The following is a 6214-nucleotide window of genomic DNA, read 5'->3' as shown; positions in this document are numbered from 1 at the left end:
AATCTGAAAAATCTCTATCCCATCCACACACTACTCCTTTCCCCTGCCGAGTGAGTCACGCCTACCCCGAAAGGGAAATGGCTTAATGGTGTAATAATAACTTGAGTGGCATTGACCACATGCGGCGTCAATTTTGATTGTACCCCGGGCGGAATTAATACATTGTACCAAATACATGTGTCTTATGGGAAATTGTTTAAATATTCACGAAACGCTGTGCGTAGGGGTTTTTGGGGACGTCGAGTACAAATCCGTGGTCAAAATTTTAAATTTCAAAATTCAAAATAACTGATCCAATATGGCCGCTTGAAAATGGCAAGAAATCCGAAAACTTGAAACATTTCCATGTGACCTTATTTCCAAGTGTTTTTGGGGTCGTAAATAGGAATCCATTATCAAAATCAGGACCATTATCAAGAGTATTATATTGTAAACATTTTTTCTAGAATATTTTTATTGTTTAAATAAATTGGCGATAATGTAACGTTAACAATTAATTAAATGTTAATCAAAGTCGTAGTTAGAAAAAGATTTTATGTTAATACATACGAGTATGATTCCTGATAATGTGAGACTGTCCTTAAGAAGCACATATCTCTATCTGAGAAAACATTTAAATGAGAAAAACAAATTGATTGTTTACAATGCGTTTGATTTACCAAGAAGTTGCTTTATCAATCAGATATGAATTCTATAAGGAAAATCCAAGATCGTGAGTGAAAATGTGATTTACTAAAAGACATCTTAAATGATATGTATTTTGTGAAAATAAAGCGTTTTATTTTCTTCTGGCTTTTTCTTTAGAAAAGGAATATTTAGTATTATTTCCTGCAACAAAATTAAAATAATTATTTTTATAATTCTAAATTCTAGAGTCAAGTCGAGGAAAATCACTATTTAAGACTGTCATTTTATACGGGACACCTAACTCTGTACAGGACATCTAACTCTGAACACTTAATATTCTTAATCTACAAAATAGTTGTATCATTTCTGCGAAGAATATCTGACACTAATAGTTACACTCAATAAAACTGTATGTGATTCGAAATCAATTAAAAGAAATTAAAAAATAAAGAAAATAGTACGTCGCTTTAGCGGGCATATCAGCTGAAATCAGTCATATTAAAAACAGGGCCTCGGGTTTCTGCCCATTCGCGGTCGCGTGTTTGGTAGGAACAATCAAATTTGTTGGTAAAAGTAACTAATCCCAATCGGATCAACATTTTGGTTTGAGCCAAATAAATGTTTCTGTTTTCTGATGATAAATTTGAACAAAGTTTGCGAATATTGCGAAAGATCGTTCTGTAACGGTACAGTTTAATAAAAACGTAAGAAGTGTGCAAATCAATTTCATATTTCAAACTTCACACTCGTTCCACTATATACCTTCTACCCTCTTTTTACGCAATTCCTTTCTTCCTACTGTTTTTAAATCACTTCCCGTTTTCTCTTTTTTCTTTATGTAGATGTGAATTGAATTAACAGAACTCAATAAGAAAATCAACCCACAGTCTAACTTGAATTTGTGCACGATTTCGTTTCTGTCTTTGGACTCGAATGAAGGCCCTGTGAACGTAAACAGTCAATGGCGTGTGAACCGCTTCCTTATACTACGTAATATATGTACGCGCGTGAGTACCCGCGTACTGCTCCTTTGTCGCTATGCTGCTGGCGATTCACGCTTGGTTGATCACCTTCTCTCGACCCGAGTAAAACTATTTTTCGACAAGTCTCCTTTTTTAGGACATTTTTTACCATTTCGTTTAAAATTAAACTACCTTTCAACAATCAATTTTTTTAGTTAAAGATTGATGTCTTTGGTTACAAATTTTAATATTTTCTTGGACATTAATTATTTTTTGTTCAAAACTTTGAGTTTTTTGATAAAAATGTAACTTTTTAGTAGAACATTGCTCTTTCTTAGTCAGCAGTTCCACTATTTAGTTGAAAAATTATGTGTTTTGTTGTGAATTCGTCTCTGTGTGGAAAATAAATCTTTAGGGTTAAAGAATCATGTTTTTCAATTTAAAATCCATCTACCTTCGTAGAGATTTAATTTTTTGTTGAAAATTATCTGTTTGTTTGAAAATATAACATTTTGGATAAAAGTTCTTTTTTTCATACTTAATTTTATAACTGAAAATGCATCTATACCACTTTTTGTTAAAAAGTGAGAATTTTAGTTAAAAATTGATCTGTTATGGTAAAAAATTAAACTATTTGGTTGTAAATTCATGTATTTTACCTAAAATTTTCTTTTCTGGTTGAATTGTCACCTTTTCCGTGTTTATTTGAGGATTAATATATTTTGGTTTAAAGTTAAACTGGTTTGTAAAAAATGCATTTTTTTAAATTCAATATTTTAGTTGAAAAGTTAACTATTTAGTTGTAAATTAAAATTTTGCTTGAATTTTATATTATCGGGCTTACGATTCAACTGTTTTGTAGAAAATTCTATTCTTTGGATTAAAAATTCAGATATTTGTCATTTGTTTTTCTTACAAAATCATTTTTCTTTGTCTTTAAAATTCCACGATTTGGTTGAATTTTTGTTCTTTAAAGGTGACACTTTAAAGTAAAAATGGTAATGTCCCATCTTTAGTTCAAAACATATGTTTTTCATTCGAAAATGCAATTACTTGTTTGAAAGTTCTTAAATTTGGTTGATAATGCATCTTTGCAGGTTAAAAATGTATCTATTTGATTAAATCTTCAACTATTTTGTTCATGGTTTAATTATTTTATTAAAAATATAACTATTTAAAAAAAATCCTTATTGGTCGAAACTTTAATTTTTTCAGAAAAGTTGTTTGCATTTGCTTATTGGAAATTCAACTATTTTGTTGAAGTTCTCTTTTTTGATAAAAATGCAATTATTTTGTTAACAATTTGTCCTTTTAGATTAGAAATTCATCTTTTATGGCCTAAAAATAACTTGCATGTTTAAGAATGAATCTTTCTTGGTTATAAATGAACTTTCTTGTTGAAACTTTCAATTAATTTCTTGAATATGCAATATATTTCAACTTTAAATCTTTTGGATTCAAAGTTTTTAAATTTGATTATATGTAGTTTCTTCGTTAACTTTATTTCACTACAAATACGAAAAGAACGCAGAATAATCGTGAAATTCTTATTTGGCCAACGGCAACATTACTGCTAATAGGAGCGGGCGAGGGGGGGGGGGGGGGGGGGGGGGGGGTAAATAAACCAAAGTGGGTTACGTAGTTTATGGGCGGCTGTCGCTTAGCCTATTATGGAGATAAGGTGAATATTTTTTTAAATAAGCTTATGAAGAATAAAGACGTCTAACTTTTGATGAAGATGTTGTATGACTTTTGACACTCTTGATAGTAAATTCAAGAAAAGTGACAAATGTACGATTTTATACCTTTTCTTATACAAGCCGTTCCTTATGCAACTGATTGTAACATTTTCTTAAGAATCAGAAAAAAACATGATTATGTGATTTATTTTTGTCCGAATTACCAAAAGAAATTTTTTAATTATATATGCATTCTACTATCTACTTAAACCACAAAAAGAAATAATGAGAATAAAAAGATAGTCGATTTTCGTTTGTTTAAAAAATAAATGTAATTGCTCAAACAAGAATCATGAATAACTATATCTGTTTAAAAGTCAGAAAAGCTTCGAATGATCGTTTGAATATAAAAAATTTAATAGTTTTACAAATTATTAGTTGGAAATTAATTTTAATTTTAATTTCAATTTCAATTTTAATTTTAATTTTAATTTTAATTTTAATTCATTTTTAATTATAATTTCAATTTCAATTTTAATTTTACTTTTTCTTTTAATTTTAATTTAAATTTTTATTTTTATTTGCTTGTCTAATAGGATGAATGGAATTATATTAGGATTGTCGTTCTATCACAGAAGTTAAGCAGAGCTTTAAATTTAAATTAAATATAAGGGGTCCTCCATAAACTATTATAAAAAGGTAAATTGAAGAAAATAGTTAAATTTTTAACAAAATTATCAACAACAACACAATTAATTTTTAAACAAACGGCCGATTTTTCAAACAAAAGAGGTTGAAATTTAATCAAAAATTACATTAACTAGAATCATTTAGTCTTATAATTTGGAGTTTTAAATATTGTGATTTAAGAATTTACAAATTAAATTGTTTTTATTAAATTTGAAATTTAAAAATACAAATTTTCATATGTTTGTACTCAAATTTTTGAATTTAAAATATTCAACTACGAATTTTTAAAATAAAAAATTTTTGGATTTGAATGTACGTACCTCTCAACATTTAAGTCCTGCAAGAATTGTTTACATTTTATTCCATTAATAGATAAAATCATGTATTTTAATTCCAGTATTGAAAGCTTAAAATTGAAAATCCTACTTTTTAAAACTCTACGTTTTTTAATTTCTTGTTTCAGAGGGTATCAAATTGAAAATTCAAACTAACAAATTCCTTGATATAAATATTTATTTTGTTATTCGGGTGAACTAATATAAAATGATTTAATTTGAAATTTTGAAATTTGAAACTTATTTTGAACCTTCAAGGTTGACTCTGGTATTTTAATTTTTAAATGATTATAATTTTAAGATTTACATTAAAAGATATTACGTAGCAACCTAAAAAGTATCATTATAATGAACGTGTACATTAACTTTGCGAATAATTCTGGTAAAATAATATTTTTAATTAGTATTCAAGCAAATAATTTAATATAAATTAGGTTTTGAATTGTTTAATTTTAAACGCTTTAAATTTGAATCAATTTATTTTCAATTAAAAAGCATACCATTTTAAAGTCTTTACGACAATTATACTTGAAAGTTACTTAAAACTCTGGAATGTAAAATGTTGAAAATGACAATGATTTTTTTCACAAATCACATTTTTAGTGAACAGATATATATATAATCGTTTTGAGTGGTATGTGATAATACATGATACTTAAAAATATTGAGCATTATTCAAAGTTCTTGAATTCTAATTTAAAATTATATTTTTAAAAGCGCCATCCTAAAAGAGTATAATTTGGACAACATTTGCTTTGCAGCTTCTTCATTTTTGGAGGTTTTCAATTTAAAAATTCGCAATGTTGTATTTTAAACTCAATTTCACTAAAATATTTAATAATTGAAAACTTTAAAATTAAAGTTTTGATAATCAGTTTTATGTTAATAAATTTCTGATTTAAATATTCTGAATGGTTCGGTTTTACGTTTATGCGTATGAAATTGTTTGGGCTTTTAAATTTTTCAATATTGTAGGATATGAAATTAAAGGGTTTGATAACCGCACAATTGTCAGTTTTAATCATTTTTTATTATACAATTTGGAATTATATCCTTCGCCAATAAATAAAAGGGAATAATAAATTAGAAAAATAGATTCGTCAAATGCTAGTCTTAAAAATGGGAAGATTTTAAAATTAGGTATTGGGCATTAAATAATTTTTTATATTGAAATGTTCCAAAATATTGAAAATTTCATCATCGATTTAAAAAATAACAATCTCGAATTCAATGACTTTAAATTGCGCAATCAAAAAACTGACAGTCTAATATAAAATTATTAATCTGGCACGGTCTAGTTTCTTATCTACTACATTTTAACATTTAAAATGTTTTAAAAGTTTAGAAATTTACACTCATTCCATGTTTGCTTGATTTAATTTTAATTCTTTATTTGTGAACGATAAAGGCTGGACTTTGATAATTTAATTTGTGAGTGATTATAGTTTTAAGATATACATATTTTAAAATATTACGTATCAACCTGAAAAATATCATCGAGATAATTAACGTTAAGATCAACTATGCCCAAAATTTTTGGAGAATCCTGTTTCTAATTGGTGGAATGGTAAATAAGTAAATTGAAGTAAAGCCTCTATATGAGAACAACTCAAACTAGACAAGCCCATTTCTTTAATCGCAAATGCCATATATAAGCTATTAAGATAATTTTGAGAGACCACTCAAGCAATATAATATCGACAGGTCTCAAATCGATCCTTTCAAATTTCTTTTTATTAGAATGCTCTTTCTGTCGGACACATCAAAAGACTTAGTTTTATTTTGACAAACAGTTTCAAAAAAGAAAAAGAAGGCAACAAAATTGAAATATTATTTGCAGATTCAAATATATCACAATTTTGGCGTCTAGATTCTTTTGAGTGCTATTTTATTTTCGTTAAGTTGAATTTTTAAAAACATA

This window comes from Belonocnema kinseyi, chromosome 2 (assembly GCF_010883055.1).
Source record: "Belonocnema kinseyi isolate 2016_QV_RU_SX_M_011 chromosome 2, B_treatae_v1, whole genome shotgun sequence".
Classification (NCBI taxonomy): Eukaryota; Metazoa; Arthropoda; class Insecta; order Hymenoptera; family Cynipidae; genus Belonocnema; species Belonocnema kinseyi.
Note: the sequence above shows the minus strand (reverse complement) of the source record.